At 45.4% G+C, this 22,814-nt stretch overlaps 1 non-coding gene across 1 annotated transcript; it reads right to left on the bottom strand.

Annotated features, from left to right (window-relative positions):
- Positions 1-20,730: 20,730 nt before the first annotated feature.
- Positions 20,731-20,840, bottom strand: LOC126004900 (U6 spliceosomal RNA). Its single transcript, XR_007494121.1, has one exon. It is a non-coding gene; the product is annotated as a U6 spliceosomal RNA (small nuclear RNA).
- Between the last annotated feature and the right edge of the window lie 1,974 nt (positions 20,841-22,814).

Raw genomic sequence — 22,814 nt, 5'->3', positions numbered from 1 at the left:
TTCACTGCCTGAGAAATAGGCACTATTAACTCTCACTGTGCTCTAGGCTGGTCATTTTACTTCTTTATTGGTTGGGCACAACAATTGGTCACTTTAGAACTGCTGGACACTCTGCAACATGTCTACAATGGAGACTGGAATAGAACTGGCTTCAATCCAGGGGAACTTCTTTGAAAAAAATAAAATCAATATAGGGGTTGGAGGGGCTGGAGAGATAGCACTTAATGGTGAAGGTTGAGAAGGAGACTGCTTTGGGTACTATTTCATTTTGACTGGCCTTTCTCCTTCCTTTTTTCCCTTCCTTCCATTCATGCCTATTCACTGAGCTCTAACTCACTGGTGAGCACTAAAGCAACAAAACTGACCAAAACTATGCTACCCACAAAGCTTCATCACAGATGTGAAAGTGAAAAAGAACAAGGAGAAGTTGCAGGTAGAGATGGTCAAGGAAGTGATGTCAAGGCAGGCTTTCTCATTCCTTAGCCCCACTGTCATCCGCTGTGAACCTTTTGTAGTATGGGACGGTTCTATGCAACCTTGCAGGCCTCTGACTAGAAGGGCTCACCCTCCACCATGTCTGCGACAACAGAGATGTCTCCAAACACTTCCAAATGTAACTGGGGGGCTTACATCACTGATGTAAATGGGACATGAAAGATGAGGAGAGCTTGCATAGGGGTTTTTTGAGGTCACTGTAAAGAGTTTAAATTTTATTCTGTGGAGAAAGAATGCGGGGTTTTCAATCAGGGATGACATCATCCACACTGAATTTTGAAGCGCTCATTTAGGCCGTGGAGAGAAAGGATTGATTGGAGTTCAATAGAGAAAACTGTTGGAGGTGGCTACAGCTGTTTGTCTGACACCAGAAATGAAGGCAGCTGGGCTGGGCAGTGGTACTGGTGGGGAAGAGGGAGAGATAAATGGACACCCCACAAGGGACAGAGGACCCAGATTTTGCTGAGATTGGAAGTGGAGGATCTCTCGGTGCTCATCACAGCACCTTCCTTGCTCCCTGATGAAGGGGTAACTTTTGCTCAGCAGTTTACACTTCACATGGAATCCCCTTCAGATTAATAGGAGAGAGGTGCTAATGTTTGGTTTCGAAGATGAAGATGTGTGGAGTGAGTGTTGCTGTGCAGAGTTCCCAGGTCTCTGTGAGATCTCTGACTGAGAGTACATGTCTTTTGGGCTCTGCCTTTCACCTGTCAGCTAGGAAGGGCAGAGGAAGCGAACTGGTAAGTGAGGGAAAGCACAACTAGTCTCATCTTCAACTCTAAAAGTTTAAAAATCATAAATGCTACAAAATCCACTCAGGCCAGCCTCATGTCAGGACTCTGAGCTGCCCTTTTATTGGGGGAAAAATATGGAAGCCCTATTGGAAGGAAATAAAGTTATCTGTTCGGTGCCTAAGCATAGGTAGGTCGTTGCATTAATTATCAATTATAAAGTCCTATTGGTGGATGGTGGATGAATGGTGAGGCCTTTCTTGGCCCAGTCCAGCACCTGTAGCCTCTTCAACCAGGCGGGTCTGTAGGTATCAGAGTAATGGCGAGAAAATGACCCACAGCAGTCAGATGAAGTTAAGGAGACATTAGCTTTATTACAAAACCCTAACCACGATATGCATATCTCATATGGCCTCTAAGCTAAACGGCCTCTCTGCACCCAACCTGTGTCTCCTCTCTACCCGTTGGCAGTTGTGGAAGGGTCTGACCATCCAGGTAAGATTAGCATTTGGCTTTGGTGAGGGTAACAGTAGGTCTCTTGACTGACATTGAGAATGATCCACACAGGGGCACAGAGAACGGGATAGGAGCTGTAGGGTGAAATCTAACAAATATTAGGGGTGCGTGGAAGACCTGTTTGTTAGCCTGGTTTCAGCTACATGGCACATGACTGCCAGGATTTTAAATAGCAGTGCTCTAGGCATGTAATTAAGGAGAAGGATTTGTTGGCACCGACTGGGATGCCAAGTTGTTGGTGCAGACCATGTTAGTGATCACCTGACATTATGATTAAAATTCAGGAGTTGAGGGAGGTGTGGGGGGAAGGGGGCAGGAACCCAGTCCTGTCTATGGTTTCCAAGCTTCCTGAGTTTCCGAGTTTCCAAGTTTCCTGGGTGTCCAAGATCCAGGGAAAAGAGACCATCCTTCTTGAATGTATTATTTTTTACAGCTAACTATCAAATCCAAGTGAAGCTTCCATCTGACTACTGCTGATGACTACAAGTGGAAGGACTTTCTAAATCTGAAACAACACTCCATCATGTCAGTGCACTCCCAACCATCCCAACATTTCACAACAAAACACCCAATCTTTCCTTCTGCTTCATAACAGATTTTTTGTTTTTGTTTTTGGGTCACACTCGGCGGCACTCAGGGGTTACTCCTGGCTCTAAGCTCAGAAATCGCTCCTGGCTGGCTTGGGGGACCATATGGGATGCCGGGAATCAAACAACCATCCATTCTGGATTGGCTTCATGCAAGGTAAACACCCTACCACTGTTCTATCTCTCTGACCCCATCACATTTTAACTGAGTGTAAACTAGACAAATTCTCATTTCATACAGGAGTTGTCTAGGGTGGGATTATGCTCTGACCAAGTTACGCACCTAAAAATACTCCAGGCCTGCCCCTCACCTCTTTTAACAGGAATCCCCACTCTCTTTGAAATGTGGGCTTTCTTTCCCCCTCATCAACGAAAGGAAATGCCTTGTGAAATGGTGGATGGTCATGCCCCAGTCACGAATCATGAGGGACCCATTTTACCTTGGCAAAGGCATCAGAATGGACTCTAATGGCCTGGAAGAGCTCCTGGCCCTCCCCAAAGGAGCTGCTTTCTGTCTTCAGCTCTGCCCGCACAGGCCCATTACAACATCAGGACGCTGTGTGTTTACCTGCAATTATCTGGAGTGGGAGCCAGCCCTTTCAAGAAGTTCTCTTTGATCCTTCCCGGCAATGTCCTCTACAAAAGAGGTAGTGGCCAAGCTAATCTTCCTGAAGGAGGGAAAGGCACACACCCAGGGTTCTGGGATTGAGGAGGCCTCTGGTACACCTCGCCTCCCCTTTTCATGCTACTTAAGTGGACTTTGCTGCTACTGCAGCAAGTCGAAGATATGAAAGAGTTCCTGTTTCCCTTGTACCGGGCCAGCACAGACAGAATTTCTTGAGTTCTACTCATTAATGGTGAAACAAAATAAAATGACTCTGCATCTTCAGCATTGGAAAGCCTTGAGGCTTTGGATGTCCTTCTTTCAAGTAGTCAAGTAGTTTGTTCTGGGTCCGAGCAATAGTACAAGCAGATAAAGCATTTGCCTTGCAAGCATCTGGCCCAGGTTCAATCCCCAACATTGCCAGCTAGCTCCCTAGGACACTGCCAGGAGTGATATCTTAGGACAGAGCCTAGAGTAAGCCCTGAGCACGATTGGTAAGGCCTAAAAAGCAACCAAATAAAAAACAAAAATTAAATAGCTTGTCCTATCTTCTTTACAAGTTTATGGACTTATTGAAACAACCAACTTTTTGGTTCTTAAGTAACTCATGACCCTTATTTTGGAAATAGAATTCTTCACCCTGCTTCCTGATGTCTGACTTTGAACCATTCAGAATCACCTTTGGAAAGCAGAGAAACTACCTCGTTTCAATTACAACAGTCATCTTGGTAGTCAGGGAAGGCGTCGAGCAAAAAAAGAAAAGATAATCAGAGGGTTGTGTGGGGCTGGGAATAAATTTTGAGTTCAAATTATAGCTTCCCGTGCCTGAGAGATAGCACAGTGGTGGGGCATTTGACTTGCATGTGGCTGACCAGGAGGGACCCAGTTTGATTCCCAACATCCATATGAATCCCCAGCCTTCCAGGGATGATTTCTGAGTACAGAGCCAGGAGTAACCCCAGAGCACCACTGGGTGTGGCCCAACAACCAATCAATTAGTCAATCAATAAAGTTTAAAAAAATTATAGCTTTCAGCACCAGAACTTGCTGAATGTTCTAACTATTCCTCCCAAGGAAACTCCCTGTACACAGAACACTAGTCTCTAACAGAGCCTTGGCACTGTTCTTTGCACCCTCAGGTCCACATGCCCCCCAATCTTCAAACCTATGCTCAGGGCCATTAAGAGGCCCTCCCTGGTGTTCTAAAGTTGACTCCTCCAGGGACCGGAGAGATAGCATGGAGGTAAGGCATTTGCCTTTCACGCAGAAGGACAGTGGTTCAAATCCCGGCATCCCACATGGTCCCCTATGCCTGCCAGGGGCGATTTCTGAGCATGGAGCCAGGAGTAATCCCTGAGCGCTGCTGGGTGTGACCTCCCCCCCCAAAAAAGTTGACTCCTCCATATTCTCACTCCCTGTCCTTTCTCATTTTCTTCTCATTTTGGCCACTTTCTATTCTCTTGAAGGGATAACAAGCATAGGATATTCAAAGGGAGCCAAAGGTGAAAAATCATGTCAATGGGTGTGTGGGCAGTCATAGAGGGGTTAATCAGTAGGGTAAAGAATCACAGAAAGCAAGCAAGGTGAGAAGGCAACCAAGGCTAGAAAAAGGTTGAAAAAAAATCTAAAAATCTAAGTGTATGAGGCTGGAGAGATGGTACAGTGGTAAGGCATTTGCCATGCACTTGGCTGATCTGGGACAGACCCGGGTTCCATGCCCGGCATCTCATATGGTTCCCCGAGCCTGCCAGGAGTGATTTCTGAGCTCAGAGCCAGGAGTAATCCCTGAATGCTGCCAGTATGGTCCCAAAACAAAAATAAAACAACAAAGAAAGAAAATCTAAGTGTGTGTGTGAGGTGAGGATGCTTCTATTTTTGTTTATTGTCTGTCCCAACAATGATGAGAGCTTCCTGAGGGCAGGGAGCTTTGTCCATTTTATTCTGCTATATTCCCAGGGGCTAGAAGAGCAGCTGGCTTCTGGAAGGAGCTTACCAAATATGAATAAATATGTAAACATCTGAGTCTCTGTTCTCTCTCCCTTGAAAATAGAATTAAGTAAAGACAACTGGTGTCAGTAAAAAATAATAACTAGCATATGTGGGTCTATGCCAGTTTCCAAATAAACTCGATGCTTTGTGTGAATTATTTCACTTCCTCCTCCCCCGAATCCAATGAGATATATTTTATCTTCATGTTACAGAAGAGGAACATGAGGCTTAGAGAAGGTGAGTCACTTCTTTAGGGCTGCATAAAATTCTGCTCTAAACCCCAGCCCCTGAGCACAGAGCCTGGTTTGTGGCCACAGAACAGCCAATGCTAATTGCTTCTGCAAATCATACAGTGTGGAGCCTTTGGTGTGAATCTGTCCCTCCTCCTTTGTGAACTCATCCGTCTACTGATACTGGATGTTGGGGAAGCAGGTTGGTATCTATGGAGCTCTGAGGCTGTCAGTTTGATTCTTGGGAGACCTCATATTCCCTTTGCTGCTAACTTATTGTGGATGAACTTGGGCAATCACTCCCTGCCCCCTCCAATGTCTCGCCCACTACCCATCAGGGGCCCAGGAAATGACAGTGCTGAGAGGCACTGATATTATTCTCCCTGACTGAAGCTACAGTCATGGAGACCCCTGACAGGGTCCTGGGTCAAGGCTGGTGTTATATTAATTACTAATTATAAAGTCCTGGCGGTGCAAGGAGTGGATGGATGGTGAGGCGCCTGCAGCCCCTACGGCCTGGCGGGTCTGTAGGTATCAGGGTGACAGCGAAGAAATGACCCACAGCATTCAGATTTCAGGAGACATCCAGTTTTATTACAATGCTCTAACCACCATGTGTGGCTTCTAAGGTAAACAGCCTCTCTGCACCCAACCTGTGTCTCTCCTCTCCATGTTGCTTCTGTTGCTGAGTCTCTCCCTCACCCTTCTCCCAGGCCATTCTAATTACTAACCATAGACCCCTCCCAGCTATGGGAGGGTCTCCCTTTCCTGGTGAGATAGGCATGAAGTTGGGGGGAGAGTAACAGCTGGTATGGGTGTGAGGTATGGGGAGACAGGGGAGTGACTGATGCTACTCCCCCTTTTGCGTGACCCAACTCCATTTCCTGAGGGACCTGAGCAGGGGTGGAAGGTTCAAACTGGTAAAATCTGTTCCAAATACCTGCATGGCATAAAACCCAAGTTCTGCCAGACAGCCATCAAGTTACCCTTGAGATCTTGATGCATTGGGGTGGGTCATGATCCCCCCCCACCCGAGTTCTCAGGGAGCCGTGGTCTCCAAATTTCTCTTTACTGATAAAGCAAAAGTCATTTCTGGCCTCCACCTTTGTTTTCCATGTTTGCTGACATTGCAGAACAGAATTTCAGGAGATGAACAGTGAAGTAAATATAGTTTTATTTCAAAAATGTCAAGAGAGAGAGACAGAGACAAATGAAGTCAGAGAGACAGAGAGAAGCATGTTCACGAGAGAACATGAACCTGTTCAAAGAGCTCTGCTTGCTCTTACAAAGTTGGTTTATAGGCTTTCCCCCAACAGTCTCGCTTGGGTCTTGATACATAGATAAGAGCCTATGACTACGGTGTTGTCGAGGGAAAAAGACCAAACTCTTGGTGGTCCAACTTCAAAATCATATTTAGGGTTCTTTCGTTTCAGAAGTTTCTCTCCCAGCCCTCTCTGAGTTGGCACTAAAGTTAGCTAGTCTTATCAAACACCAATTCCTGCCTCTTTTAATGGGGTCCAGCCCATAAGCTTTGGAGCTGCTATTGGGCTAGTGGCAGAGTAACTTTTTTAGATCATATCTTAATTTATTACCTCTGTAACTCATTGCCAGCGTCCCTCCACCCCCATCTGCCTGCCTGTCTGGCCATGTTTCCAAAAACTGGAGCATAAATTCAATTCCTGACATCAAATAGCCCCCAAGCGTTCCAAGGTGTGGTCCCTGAAATTGAGCAATACTGGTCAACAGCCCACACATTAAAATGAACCACCTGATTAGTTGATTATCTTGGGGAGCGGTCCCAGGTCTCCTGAGCTTTGCTTGGGAGCACTCCCAAATAAAGGGAAATTAGCTATAGGTCAGTGGCAAGACCTTCGTGCAGAAAAAGGACGGGAATGAAGGGAGAAGACAGGACGATTCTATTCCTCCTCCCTACTCTTTCCTTTTCTCCCCCTTTCTTTTCCTTCTGCTCCCCATCAGCCTCTCCCCCATTACTCATTATCTGATGCCACCCCCCATTTTAGGCTGCTGTAGGTCTGTTTCCACCCCCACCCACCCAGTGCCAGGTGGAAAGATCTGAACTTTTTACTTTTCTCCAATGGCAAGACCAGGCCTAGCCCTGGCAGACATAGTGACACATCATCTTTTCACTCTTACTTCCTCCTCATTTCCTGTTAGAAGAATGGCTGTAAAACACTGCAAAGAGGACAGTTGTAAAGACAGAACCTTGGCTCCTGGGAGAGCCCTGAGGGAGTTTCTGACACACAAGAAGAGGAAGGAAATCCTTTGTCTCAGTTTTGCTGTTGCCACTGGATTTTTTCCCAAAGAACACTGGCTGGTTGACAAGATATCCCCCAGGCCCTGGAGGTGGCTTTCCTCCCTCGCCTACTTTCTAATCCTGTGCCTATCTTGGCCCCAGGCTAGGGAAACAGGGTTGTAAGATTCTACCCTGGGCCCTGTCTGGAGAAGCATCAGTGTTTTGTTATCTCTGCTTCTCTGCTTTTCCTTGTTGACTGAGAACCCTGTTGAGAGGACATTGGCACCTCATGTCTTCAGACTAAGTTGATCAAGAAAAAAGCAACAGGGACTGAAGCAATAGTATAATGGATAAGGTGCTTGCCTTGAATGCCTCGTACTAGTTTAAATCTCCAGCACCCAATATGGTCCCCCCAAATCCCTAAAAGGAGTAAGTCCTGAGAGGAGAAGGGGTTGGAAGAGAAGAGGAGGAGGAGGAGGAGGAAGTGGAGGAGAAGGGCAGAAGCAGGCTCTGGAAGAAGATTTGATGCCTTAAGTTCCTATCTTTCAGACATGAGGCACAAGTTTAGTCACTGGTGCTGCCACATAGGTGGCAAGATAGCTCTGCTGTCTTGATCCCTGGCACTGGGAACAGTTTCCAGCTGTGCCACAACTTGATGAGTGTGAGCATACAGCAGAGTGAAAGTGGTCAGGCAGATAGGGAAAGTTCCCTCCTCACACCCCCATAATGTTCTTGGGAGTAATAAAACCAACTAGATCTAAGCCTGCCTGAACTCACTTTGTGGACACAGGAACTAAGGCCTGATAAGACCTTTTACTGGCACCAGAACAGACCCAGAGAAGGCTAAAATCTTTTCTGAGAAAACTCCAACAGGAACAGAAACCAGGAAAGGCATGTCATAGAAAACCATCAACTGCACCCTACTCCTTGGCAACTGCCTAGCAATGGGCTCTTACTTAGGTAGAGAGCCCTCACATGAGATAGCTTGGGGAAAACTCCATTAAAGTCCAGCTTAAACAAAAGAAGGGTTCAGGTGGGCTGTTGAGCATGTATCTTACATTACCTCTCTCCTTACCTCCCTTTATTTCCCAATAAACTTGTTATACTTCACTGCTTGTCTTCTAAAATTCTTTTTTGTTTGTTTGTTTGTTTTTGTTTTTTGGGGCAACATCAAGCTGTGCTCAGGAGTTACTCCTGACTCCACTCAGAAATTGCTCCTGGCAGGCTTGGGGTTCCATATGGGATGCTGGGGATTTGAACTTGTGTCTGTCCCAGGTTGTCTGCATGCAAGGCAATTACCCAACCGCTGTGCTATCACTTAGGCCCCCTTCTGCTGAAATTCTTTTTTGAGAGGGAAAGATGATGGACACAAAAGACCTGGGTAAGGTCTAGGACTGACTCCATTCCTCAAAGAGCAAGGCTGGGGCCAGAGTGATAGCACAGTGGGTAGGGCATTTGCCTTGCATGCTGCTGACAGGGGTTCGTCCCAGGCATTCCTTACGGTTCCTTGAGCCTGCCAGGAGTGATTTCTGAACCCAGAGCCAGGAGTAACCCCTGAGTGCCACCAGATATGATCCAAAACAAACAAACAAACAAACAAGCAAAAGAGCAAGGTTTATAGGAGACTCATCAGTTTTAGATTTTCCCAGCCATACCCTGGGTGACAGAGGTGGATAGAGAGAAAGTGGTATCGTTCTCAAGTCTGCCCTTTCTCTCCTCTTCACATAGTCATCCAGGTCCAAAGGGGCCTGTCAGCAGTTTTCTGGGGGCAAGCATGGTGTGAGGAGAATGGGGGAGTCATTTTCTCAGGCTTCACTGGACATATAGCCTCGGGAGTACCCAAAAAACAGCCTCTGCTGGTTCGGTTATTCTTTCTGCTACAAAGCAGACCTATAAATCATCTTGTGGCAGTTAATTTATTCTATTTATAAGGAAGAACAAAATTAAGACAAGTGATCAACTGTGGTTTCAAGCTAGACAAAATGGATGAGTCCTTCATTATTTTGTCTCAGTCCAAAGGAGAAAGGGCAGGGAACCAGGGACTCAATCTAGACCAAAATGGGCAAAGCCTTCTGAACTCCTCCGAGAAAACTCATCCTAGCACTTCGGGCAGTGTCTGGCAGTTAAGAATGTTTATTAAGTTGTGATGATGTCAATTCCAAAATGTTCCCCAAAGGGAGGGCTCTGCAATGATCTGTGTCCCCCAGTCTCAAGCCAGCTGTAGATTTGAATCAAGGTCTATGAAGTGGTGAATGAACCCTGGGAGCAGTCAGTTCAGAATTTGGACACAGACCTAAAGCCCCGAATCTGTAGTAGAGAAGGCTTCAGACTCTGGATCATAGTGATGGAACATTGAAATGGGAAACTGAACATGATTCCCAATGATGGAAAGAGGTTATTGGCACAAGGACTGGATTCCATGGTGAAAGCATTAAGGCCTTCTAGTGTTAGGACCTGAATTTTGAACAAGGAGGGACGTCATTTTGTAAAGGACACGTGGCTGGCTTCTTCTCAGGTTATGAGGAGGGAGAGACGCCATTTTGTAAGGACCACATGGTATGGTCAAGGTCTTCACAATCCAATTTCATAGACCCTGTCCCAAGCTAGCTGGCCATACCAGGTTGCCTAATAGGGAAGGACAAGGGAACAGTAGGAAGGTACCCCTAGACAAGAGCCAATCATTTTAAGGATCATCAGAAAGCTGGAACCTCCTATATCCCTTCCCTATATACTCTTTCTCATGACGTTGGGTGGGGCTCATCTCCTTTGGGGGGATGACCCTGGCTGACCAGACTGGGGGTCTTGTCGGCAGACAGATTAAAGTATTAAACTTTATTCCAGTTGTGTGGTCTTATCCTTCTACTCTGGAACCCTACACTGGAGGGTTTGCTATATAAGGATGGATCTTTGTTATTTAAGGAACAGTATCTTTTGAACTTCCCGGACCAAAGAGCAGTATGAAGTGACCCCAAGACCCTGCTCAGCTTGGGGCTCCATTCAATGCTGCCTCTCCAGTTGCCCTATGAACTCAGCTCTATTTCTAGACTCTCCTCAGTATCCCTTTCTCCATTTTCTAGCTTGACTGGGGGGCATGACATGAGGCCAGGGAAGAATATGGGCTGGCACCAAGTCTCAGCTCTCGCCCTCCTCTCAGAATGTTATAGTGGAAACCGCTTCCATTCTTTACAGATGGTGATAGGGAAGCAACATCGAACCCACAGAGCCAAGCTCTCCCCTGGTTCTTTAGGAAGAGAAATGCCTGAGCCAAGGCTGCAGGCGAGAACAGATTTTTTAGGTCTGTGTTTTTCCAGCACCTCCCACAGCAGTGAAGAGGGAGGCCAGCGATAACTGATGCTGAGAGCACCAGGAAAACTGAGAGTTCCTCTGCGCGCCCCCACCCCTAATCCCACCAGTTGTGCTGGGCACCAAGGCAGTGCCCCTAGTCTTGATATAGACCCTTGGGATCTCCTTGTCCCGGGATGGAAGTACCTGCACACTTCCAAAGAGCACAGCTGCAAGATTGGGCAGGGCTGTGGCCATGATTCAGCAGAAGTTCTCAGCAGCTCCTTTCTCCTTGGTATCTCCAAGAGAAACTAACTTTACAAAGGTCTTTGGGTCTGTTTGCTTTTCCAATAGTTTGCCGTAGCAACCTGCCCCTTCCATCCATTGATAAGATTGTGCATATTTTTCTATCTTAAAACATATGCTGTGCAAAAAAGGCATGTTAAGCCAAGTTCCCTTGCCCCAGGGAGGGTTTTCTAACTAACACAGATATCAGGGCTTTCCTGGCTGCATTCCAGGGAGGTTCTGGGGCTTCTGGAGAAGGTGCTTAGTGGCTCAGGGCAGTGACAAGTACCAGCTGGAAGAAAACATATGGGGAGAGGGGGTTTGGGGAGGTGGAGGATGGGAAGCAGCAGTCACTTTTTGTTTTTGCTTTATTAACAAAACAACATGTAATATTAAATTGATCACCTGGTCCCATTTTTAAAGTGCGATAGTCAATGTTCAATATATTCAGGTGTTTTTTTTTTTTTACACAGAGTTCTAGAACTCTTGCCATCTTTTTTTTTTTTTTTTTTTTTTTTTGGGCCACACCCTGTGATGCTCAGGGGTTACTCCTGGCTATGCGCTTAGAAGTTGCTCCTGGCTTCTTGGGGGACCATATGGGACGCCGGGGGATCGAACCGCGGTCCGTCCTAGGCTAGCGCAGGCAAGGCAGGCACCTTACCTCCAGCGCCACTGCCCGGCCCCTTTTTCTTTTTTTTTTTTTTTGATTGCCATCTTTTTTTTATCTTGCCAAACTTAAACTTCACACCTGAAAACTTAATTCCCTCTTTCTTCCTTCCCTGTTAGCTATCACGCTTATGATTTTGACTACTTTAGAAACTTCATGTGAAAGAACCCAAAGTATTTATCCTTCTGTGAACAGGGTTAATTCACTGAGCAGACTGTCCTCAAATCTCAAAGCACTTTATTATTTTAGCCACCTAGTTGCCAGCCCTACCCAGCTCCCTACACAGCCAATTCAAATGGGCAAGAACTCTGGAAGTTATTCTTTATTACTATTTATATTCAATTTTTAGGCCATACCCTGTGTCCACAGTGCCACCTCCCAACTCAATGTTTGAGGGTCAATCCAGTGACCTTTTGGGACCACCTGGGATTGAAATTTAACTTAGGTCTTCTGCATTCAAAGTATTCACTTAACCCCTAGAGCCTTCTCTCCTGCCCTTCACCTGAATTTTAAAGAAATTCCCAAATCCCAACTTTGGTTCTTTTCACAACTGAGTTACTGGCAACTCTTGGAGTGTGAGAAAACTCTCTGCAGTGGCCAATTTTTTGATCAAGGCCTCGCTTATCAGCACTTCCTTTCCAGTTTATTCCCAATGATTTCCTTTAAGACAATACACTATCTAAAGGGAAATTCTCACCAATTTTTTTTTTCAAACAGTCCTGTTTCTATGTAGTTATCTCAGTTTCTTGTGAGATTTTTTTTTGATCTTTTCTCATCATTCCAACTTCTTCTATCACCAGCCCCAGTATCACAGTTTTCATGAAAGTCTCCAACTCTTCCTATTCTCAAATCATTTTCATTTCCTCTGATCCCTTAAAGTTTCAAATGTCACAATTTTATCATCATTTTCCCTTCCTTATTGAGAATCTATTGTGTCACGAACATATGCTCTGCTTATTCTCTCTTTTGATTTTTAATCTAGTAAGATAGTGATGTGTGAATGTCTTCTTCCTTGTAGGGTAATATAAAGCAAAAGCAAATGGGATCTGGCATCAGAGAGACCTGTGCCCAGACCTTAGTTTTATTATTGACTCTAGACTAGAGAAAATTCCTTATTGCAACCTCCTGTGGGAGACCCCCGACCCTCGGGGGTGTGGAAATGAAGGTTGCTAGTTATTAGTGGGTTCACTCGAGCAGAACCGACCTGTAAAGAAGAACTAGAGAAATTAGTAAGAGAAGCCTTCAAGACAACGCATGCTGTTCAAAAAAGGATTTATTGTCGGGGGGAATCAGCTTTTAAGGGCTGAAATATGTCAGAGGGTGTTACAAGTTTTCCACCAATTACAACTGTGAGCACTCATTAGCATAAGCTGGGGGCAGGTAATAGGGAGGGGCAAAGAGGTAGACCTGAGCACATGTTTATACTAAGAGAGTTTATATAGAAAACACAAGATCCAAACAGAGTCCCACAAATTCCACTCAGCAAGCACAAATAAAACATCAGCTGTAATCCTAGTAACCTTTTGCTAACACAAAGACAAGTGGCTCTATATTTTTCTTTCTGGCTGAATGTATTGAGCTGCTTTGAATTACTTTAGTATTTGTCTATTTCCTTTGTTCTCAAGGCATGGGCGCCTTTGGTCATGTGGGTGACCAGATTAGGAATTACTAAGGTGTCCTATGTTCTAGGTTTCATTAGCTAGGCTCCCCACACCTTATGTCAGCATAATTGCTAGTAAATATAAAAATTATAGTGCTTTACTTTGGGTTATAGTATCATATGAAACTAATAACTCGAATGTTATTGCTAATGTGCTCAACTATGCTCTTCTATATTATCTTATTTAGTGGCTCAATTCTTTATCAGAACCCTTTAAGGTAAACATACTGAGGGAGAATTCAAGACAAAGAAGTTTAAGTCAGTCGAGAAGAGCTAAAATAAGATCAATGGAGACCAGAGTGATAGTATAGCGGTAGGGCATTTGCCTTGCATGCATATGACCTGGGATGACCTGGGTTCGATTCCTGGCATTTCATATGGTCTCCCGAGCCTACCAAGGGCAGTTTCTGAGCACAGAGCCAGGAATAACTCCTTAGTGCAGCTGGTGTGGCTGAAAAACAAAAATTAAAGTTAAATAAGGGCCAAGCAATAGCACAGCGATAGGGAGTTTGCCTTGCATGCAGACAACCTGGGATGGACTCTGGTTTGATTCTTGGCATCCCATATGGTTCCTCGAGCCTGCCAGGAACAATTTTGAGCACAGAGGCAGGAGTAGCCCCTGTGAGCCGCTAGGTATGACCCCCCAAACCAAAAATAAATAAATACATAAATAAAGTAAAATAAGATCAATGGCTTTAAAGTCCTCAGCCATAATCATTATCAACAATAGCCTCCCTAAGGGTGCATAATATCTATGTAATACTTAGCCAGAGGCATTTCAAAGGTGACATATACTATTCAGGATTTCAGGATTTGTTGTTTGGTTTGACTCTTTTGGGTGCTTGCAACACGTATGGGCCCCCTACATGCAAGGCATGTACTCTCTGCTGAACACTAGCCCCATCTCTGTTGTTCTTTCTTCCATTTACATTGTTAAGGATTGAGATCTGTCGTATGCACCTTTGTTTCCTCAACACTTCCGAGCTGGAAGAACTTGCCTGGGTTCAACATTTTCTGTGAATTTTGTATTAGCCAAGACTTATGAGTGAAGGAAGAAACAACAAATGGCTGAACGAAGGGGACAAACGCTTGAGCAAGGGGCAAAGTCTCTCTGAGAAGAGGTGTTTCTTTTTGTCTGTGGTTAGCCGAGCATGGAGACCTCTCAGCCAACGGGAGGCCTCCCAGGAACCTGACTTGTTCTGAGTAGTCATCAGTGTTTTCATTAATGACTCCAAAGATGGAGTGCAGAGAGGGCTAATCGAATTGGTGAAGCCTGCGAGGCGGGACAGAAGCTGAACACTTAGGAGACAAGCTCACGCCTGCAGACAGTACTTGACAAATTAGGGAAATAAACACAGTCAATAAAGGAAGCTGCAGGAGCTGTACACTTCAAGTGGCTCCGAGGGAGCAGCTACCTCTAATGGACCAACCCAGAGCAGCCTTTGGCCCACTTTTCTCTGGATGTCTCCTGGCTTGATAGCACAAATGTTGGGGGCAAGTCTGAAAGCAGTTTCCTCTAAATTTTTTGCCACACCAGTACATTTTCCTGGCATTCCCCCTTATCTGCTGAGCTGCATCTCATAGGAGGAGGGCAACAGAGCTACCTGTTTCCCCAAAGACACCCTCCCCGCTGAGAACATATATTTACTCCCACAAGTGCCCTCACCACTCACCAGAATGAAGCTGTTCTCTCTATATCTCATCATTAGGTAATTTCTGGTTTTCTTTTAGCTATATCCAGTGGTGCTCAGGATTTACTCCTGGTTCTGTGCTCAGGTGGTAATCAGAGGACTATCATGGTACTAGGATCAAACATGAGTTGCTAGTATGTAAGGCAAGTTCCTTAACCTCTGTGCTCTTTTGCTCTCTCTCTCTCGGGCCCAGGTATCTTTATTTTTTAAAACCACTTGAGAATGTTCAGTAGATGAGTCTGAATAAACACTGGATGGGAAAGAATTTTTGGTAGACCGAAGAGATAGCATGGAGGTAAGGCATTTGCCTTGCATGCAGAAGGATGGTGGTTCGAATCCCGGCATCCCATATGGTCCCCCAAGCCTGCCAGGGGCGATTTCTTAGTGTAGAGCCAGGAGTAACCCCCGAGTACTGTTGGGTGTGACCCAAAAATCCCCCCCAAAAAAGAATTTTTGCTAAGCTGGTTGGGAATTCCACCCTCTGTCTTAGGGTCCTTTGGAAAAGAGATAGTGTGGAGGTTTGGCCAGAACAGAATAGTGCAGGCTCAGAAGCGACAACTTCCTCCTTTTGGAGCTGTGTGATATCAGATAAGTTATCTAACCTCTCTGACTTGACCACTTTGTATTAAAAAAAACTAAAATCCTTTGGATTACTGTGATGAAAATGAAGTACTTAGATGAAGAATAGAGCTCAGAACATCTAGTTGCTGGTGGCAGATCCACTGTGGACCCTGGCACCTCCTCCTTCTCCTTCCCTCCTTCTTAACCATGAAAGTGTAAGCTTCCCTTTCTGCTTTTATTTCTTTTTTTTTTTCTATGCAGAAATAGTCAATTAGTTCCTTGAGAACAAATGAATCTATCAAGATTCTTTACTACCAAGAAGTAAGTTGGACATTGGAGTCCTTCCTGAATTTCACTGCAGGTTGGATTTTCTCCTCTTATTGTCTTTCCCTACAATCTGGGACAAGCTGCCTCTTTTATGGCACTTTACAAAGAACTTTATGTATAGGCCTTTGGTTGATGCTGTGTCATATCCAAGCCAACACTGTTCGTGTCCCAGTCTCTACTCCACCCTCAGGGGCACTTTCTCTTCTGACCTCAGGATGGAGGGTATATGACTTGTGGCCAGCAATGTGCTGTGCCTGGCAGGTAGGTGGGAGAGTCAGAACAGAGGGTCAGAGCAGACAAAAGGCAGGGGATTCTTGAGAGGTATTTCAGGCAGCTACCACACTTTAGTTTTCTCATGTGGACATGGAAATAGCATCACTTACCTGACAAAGATTAAATAGTCTACTGGGGTCAGGAAGAGAATTCAAGTGGTTGAACACAGGCCTGTCATGTATTAAAACCCTGAGCTCTATCCCTGAGCACAATTGGCATAGCCCTAGTGGTCTAGGTACTGCTGTCACAAGCAATTACAACTCCACATTGCTGGCACCATCAAATGGGTAGCCCTTAGACTCCCTGCACACATATCAATAGGCTGTACACACCCCCTATGACACGCATTCTCCATAGGGGGCACAATACAAGAGCTGCACTTGTAGCACAATCTCTCCTTTGGTTTGTTTGGGAGGTCATTACCTAAATGATGTTCAGGTACTACTCTCATCTTGGTGCTCCAGGTCCCTCCTGCCAGTGCTCAGGGAGCAGTGAAGTGCTAGGACCCAGGCCTCCAGCAAAGCCTACACTCAACTCCCTGAGTTCTCTCTTTTTTTTTTTTTTTTTTTTTTGGTTTTTGGGTCACACCCAGCAGTGCTCAGGGTTTACTCCTGGCTCTATGCTCAGAAATTGCTCCTGATAGGCTCAAGGGACCATTTGGGATGCTGGGATTTAAACCACCAATCTTCTGCATGCAAGGCAAATGCCTTACCTTTATGCTATCTCTCTGGCCTGAGTTCTCTTGAGCCCTGAACAATCCATCTGTCATACTTTCAGAAGATAGGGCTCAGCATACTTTGTTGGGGTGGGACTTGCTGAAGAAGGACACGCAGATGGAACAGGCCACAAGAATGGGGATGTGTCACTATTCAGTGTCTATTGTCAATGGGATTGTACCAAGGTAACCCTTTCAGGAAGCCGGATTCCCAGCAGTGGGCAGGTCTGTTTGAGCTGAAGCATTTAGACAGGTTTATATCTAATGAGTGTGGACTCAATAACTCCAAAGGGTTGGTCCTGTTCCTGCAGTTACAGCCAGGAACCTTCATGGTGTTTGCTTTCCAGTGGAGAGGAAGACACTAAATATGATAAATAAGAAGTTATGTATTGACAGGTACTAAGGAGAAGTTGAAGAGATATAGATATTAACAGGCAAATAGGATGAGGGTTGGCATTCTGTTTCATTACTTTTTTGTTTATTTGGTTGGTTGGTTTTTGGTTTTGAGGTCACATCTGATAGCACTCATGGGTTATACCTGGCCCTGTCCTCAGAAGTTACTCCTGGCAAGCTTGGGGGACCATATGGGATGCTGGGAATCGAATTGAAGTCCATCTAGAGTTGGTCTCATGCCCTACCGCTGTGCTACTGCTCTGGCCTCAATATTACTTTGTTGGTTTTTGAGTCACAACCTGGAAGATCTTGCTCCTGGTTCTATGCTCAGGGATAATCTTGGGGATTCTGGGGATCAAACCCACATCAGTCTGCGTATTATGGGGTTCAATTACATGAACTCCTTTTGGGTGGCACACCCATCAGTGCATAGGTCTTGGTCTTAGCTCTGCACTCAGGAATCACTCCTGGCGCCCATCTGTAGTTCTGAGGATTGAATCTGGGTCAGGGAAGAGTATGGAAAGTACTTTATATTCTATACTAATTCTTGGCCCCTACATAAGTTCCATAATAGCTCCACGAGTCTGTGAAGTTTTACTAATGTAAAGCATTAAAAAAATCAGTCGGGGCCGGGCGGTGGCGCTGGAGGTAAGGTGCCTGCCTTACAAGCGCTAGCCAAGGAACGGACAGCGGTTCGATCCCCCGGCGTCCCATATGGTTCCCCCAAGCCAGGGGCGATTTCTGAGCACATAGCCAGGAGTAACCCCTGAGCGTCAAACGGGTGTGGCCCAAAAACCAAAAAAAAAAAAAAAAAAAAAATCAGTAAGTTGGGACAACATTCAGCAGTGCTAGTAAGGTGGGACTTTTCCCAGCCTGGTGCTTAAAGTCACTTCCACCAGTGCCTGGGCTTCTGGCATACAAAGTAAGTGCCTAGCCCTTGCAGCAATCTTTCCAGCTCAAGTGTGAGTTTCAGTTGTGAAGAGCAGGGCCCATCAAATTCTTGGGTGTTACCAGGTCACCCTTCCTTTGCTAGGTCTGTTCAGAAACATTAGCTGGTAGCAGAAATAAAGAACTTCAGATCTCCTGGCTTTGGCTGGGGGTAGGAAGGAAGGACATCTGTTTTGTGATAACACGGAGCCTCCTTGCTATCTTGAAATCAATGCGGGGTGCTACTCTTTCAAGTTAATGATACGAAAGCCTGAGTTCTCCTTCTAATCTTCCTGAACTGGCAAATCATCCTTAACACTAAATTTCCTGGGGACTGGAATGATGACACAGCAGGTAGGGCATTTGCCTTGCATGCGGCTGACTGGGCTTGGATCTCCGGCATCCCATCTGGTCCCCCAGCCTGCCAGGAGTGATTTCTGAGTGCAGATCCAGGAGTAACCCCTGAGCATCTCTGGATGTGGCCCCAAAACAAAACAGAACAAAACATAAAAAGACTAAATTTCCCAGTTTAGTATGTGTGAGGCTGTAGGTTCAAATCCCTGATTTTTCAGGACCTCTCACCCCTCACCAAGCACCTCCTGATATTAGAGATTCTCTCTCTCTCTCTCTCTCTCTCTCTCTCTCTCTCTCTCTCTCTCTCTCTCTCTCTCTCTTTCTCACACACACACACACACACACACACACACACACACACATGCTAATGGTTAAATACTCTGCCGGCACACCAATGGTGATAAGGGGTTAGTCTCAGTGCATGGAGAAAGGGAGTAGCTCCTGGCAGTGCTCAGGTGCTCTGGCCTTGTGAGCTGTCTCCTTGACCCCCTTTCATTCCTGCCACCATTATTGCTTAAGCTCTTCTGCAAAGCAAACAGAAAACTTTCCCTAGCCTTTGACCAATATGCAAATTAAGGAGATAATGAAATAAATGCAAGGACCAGAGAGGATCAATTCTGTTTACACTCAGCTAGGCTATCAGAGATCTCATAGTAGCTCAGTGGTTCCTAAACATCAATCTATGAATCAATACCATAAACTCAGTCTCTAGAAAATATAATTTTTGGGGGGCTGGTGCAATAGCACAGCTGGTAAGGCATTTTGTCTTGCACACAGCCAACCTGGGTTTGATCCCCAGCATCCTGCATGGTTCCCTAAGCCTGCCAGGAGTGATTTCTCAGTGCAGAACCAGAAGTAACACCTGAGTGCTCCTGGGTGTGGCCCAAAAATGGAAGGAAGGAAGGAAGGAAGGAAGGAAGGAAGGAAGGAAGGAAGGAAGGAAGGAAGGAAGGAAGGAAGGAAGGAAGGAAGGAAGGAAGGGAGGGAGGGAGGGAGGGAAGGAAGGGGGAGGGAGGGAGGGAAAAGGGAGGAAGGGAGGAAGGAAGGAAGGAAGGAAGGAAGGAAGGAAGGAAGGAGGGAGGGAGGGAGGGAGGGAGGAAGGAAGGGAAGGAAGAAAGGAAGAAGGAAGGGAAGGAGGGAAGAAGGGAGGAAAGAAGGGAGGAAGGAAGGAGGGAGGGGAAAAAGGGAGGAAGGAAGGAGGAAGGGAGGAAAAAAGGGAGGAAGGAAGGGAGGGAGGGAGGGAAAATAGGGAGGAAGGAAGGGAGGAAAAAGGGAGGAAGGAAGGGAGGAAGAAAGGGAGGGAGGGAGGAAGGGAGGAAGGGAGGGAAGAAGGGAAGAAGGAAGGGAGGAAGGAAGAGAGGAATGGAGGAAGAAAGGAAGGAAGGGATGGAGGGAGGTAGGGAGGGAGGGAAAGAAAAATCCTGGCCTCTGCTATCTCTACTGAATGTGTGAGTGTGAGAGGGTACATCTGCCTGTGCTGGGGTGGATTCCAGCTCTGCTTGAAGATTACTCCCAGGTATGCTTATGAACCCATGTGGTGCTGGTGATGAGATTGAGTTAGCCTCAAGCAAGGTAAACACCTTAGCCCCAGTTCTGTGCCTCTAGATCCTACCTCTGTATTTTATACAAATCTAGATGTCTAGATAATTTAAATGTCCTGGCAGGTTTTTTTTTTTTTTTTTTTTTCGTTTTTGGGAGGGTTGGGTTATACCCAGAAGTGTTTAGAAGTTACTCCTGGCTCTACACTCGGAAATCTGGAGGGTTCAGGAAACCATCTGGGATGCCTGGATTAAACTCTGGTTGGTCGTGAGTAGGGCAAACACCCTACCCAGTGTACTATTGCTGTGGCTCCGGGCTGATTTCTGATGCACCCTCATCTATCTGCGACTAAGAAGAACATGGTCAAGGATGTATGTTGAATCTCAAGGCACCCCTGTCAGTGACAGTGGATCCTGGTTCAGGTTTCCTCAGTTGTACTTTGTGTGTTCTTCTGCATAACTAAGTCATATGAGTGAGACACAAACAGAAGCCCTGGGATGCTGAACCAAACTGAATTAAATATAAGAATCGAGGAATATTTTGATGTCATTGGATTGGAAGATGAGAAGAATCAATATGACCCAAACTTTCTTTCCCCCAGCCCAGCCACCAGGCACTTTTAAACTGAGGTTTGGGGCAGGAGGTGCAGCAAAGACTGTGCCCCTCACAATTTGAAAACTCAGTAAAATCTTGCACAGGGGCCAGGCTAATCTTCTCTGTATCGCTCCAATTTTAGTGTATGTGCTTCTGAAGCGAGTACAAACTCTTAGTAAATTCTATATCTAGGGAAATAACTTCCCTTATAAGCAGCCAGCTTCCATTTAGGACTTACCAAAACATAAAACCAAACCTACCAATAAGTTGGTAACCAAGTTAACGACAATGGTAACTTTGTCCCAGGGATCCTCAAGTGTATTTTTTTTGTTTGTTTTTGTTTTTGGGCCACACCCGGTGGTGCTCAGGGCTCTGTGCTCAGAAATCGCTCCTGGCAGGCACAGGGAACCATTTGGGATGCCAGGATTCAAACCAGTGTCAGTCCTGGGTCTGCCACTTACAAGGTAAACGCCCCACCACTATGCTATCTCTCCATCCCCAAAATGATCTTGAGAAAATCTTTATGGTCATGAATTAAGGATGCCTGATTTGGCCTTCATTCTCCCCATATGAATGTCCCTTTCCTCCCTGCACCTCTGTGGTTAAGCCACTGATTCCTGATACCGAAATACTGCCCTCTCTCTAGAATGTGTCTGTCTACCTCCCTTTCTGCAAAACTTAGTACTTACTATCAACACAGATGCTTCCCCAGGCCTGCTTCTACCCAAGCTTCTACTGTGTTTATTGTCTCCCAATGAACACAAACTTGACCCTGCAAAGGAATGGTGGTAAGGGCTGTAAGGACTCCTTCTTTGTTTTTGTTTTATAAGCAGTTTTTTTTGTCCTTATTATCTAAGATGTTGGATTTAGACCAGAAAAAAAATTTAATCAAATTCATAGATGGTGTAAAGTTGGAGAAATGAGCCAAACCAGGATGATGGATTTAAGATTAAAGAACTCACAGAAAGCACTCAGAAAAGGCTGAAATCAATATAATCACATTGAATGGAGCATTCAATGGAATGGAAGTAGTACTGTACAGTAAGAGAAAAATCCAATGTGGAGATACTCTATTGTTCCCTTTATTTGCATTTCAAAAACACTTTCTGTTACTGGAAAAGTCACTTTGGGGAGCAGAAAGAGTATATAGTACTAGTAGGTATGGCATTTGCCTTACATGGCCAACCCAGATCATATATTTTCCCAAGCCTTACCAGGAGTGATACCTAAGCACTGCCAGATGTGGCCCAATAAACAAACAGACAAAAAAATAGCAAACGAAACAGAAACAAAATGAACAAAAAAAATAATGGAGTAGGTCTGAGAATCTCAGAACTTTTGTCTCTGGAGTGACATTTTCTGATACTCTTGTCTAGAATTTTCTTCAGATTTGGAAATGACAAGTCTCAAAGTTTTTTTTAGTGCCCTCAGAGATAACATGTCTTGTCCCTGATCTTCAGAGAGAATTAAATTCCCTTTACATGGCTTTTTGTAACAATAGCCCTGACCAAAGGACAGTAAGAGTGAGACTGAGGTGTGGCTTGAAGGTGGAGCATATGCCTAGCATGTGAGGATCTGAGTCCAATTCTCTCTCTCTTCTATCTCTCTCTTCTCTCTCTCTCTCTCTCTCTCTCTCTCTCTCTCTCTCACACACACACACACACACACACACACACACAGAGTCTGAGTCAAAGCATGAAAGATCAGAAAAAAGAAAAAAAAAAAAGCAACTTTGAGGCTCAAGCAGTAGTACCACAGATAAGGTTTGTGGCCTTGTTTGTGGCCAACCCAAATTTCATACCCAGTACTCCATATTGTCCCCTGAGCAACAAACAAAATATGGCATCTCAGGATGACCACCTCAAATCCTTTCACAGTAGACCATGAAAAGGAGCCATTGGTACTACCCTAGACGCTCCCCTCAAGTTGCACTTCTGTCCCACCCTTCAAACAACTCCTTGGGGATCCTCCCTGTCTCTCCAGAATGGCTCCAGATGCTCCTCTTTGTAAGCTGTTGGTGTGCATACAATATTCACAGCAGGTTTGAAATTGCCTATCTTCTCTTCTTTCTTCCCTGTATTTTTCAAGCAGAGACAGTAGCTTGCCAAACATTGAATCACTTATATATACTGAAATGCCT

Source organism: Suncus etruscus, chromosome 3 (genome assembly GCF_024139225.1).
Source record: "Suncus etruscus isolate mSunEtr1 chromosome 3, mSunEtr1.pri.cur, whole genome shotgun sequence".
Lineage (NCBI taxonomy): Eukaryota > Metazoa > Chordata > Mammalia > Eulipotyphla > Soricidae > Suncus > Suncus etruscus.
The sequence above is the reverse complement of the archived record's forward strand: the minus strand, read 5'-3'. Positions and strand labels throughout refer to the sequence as shown.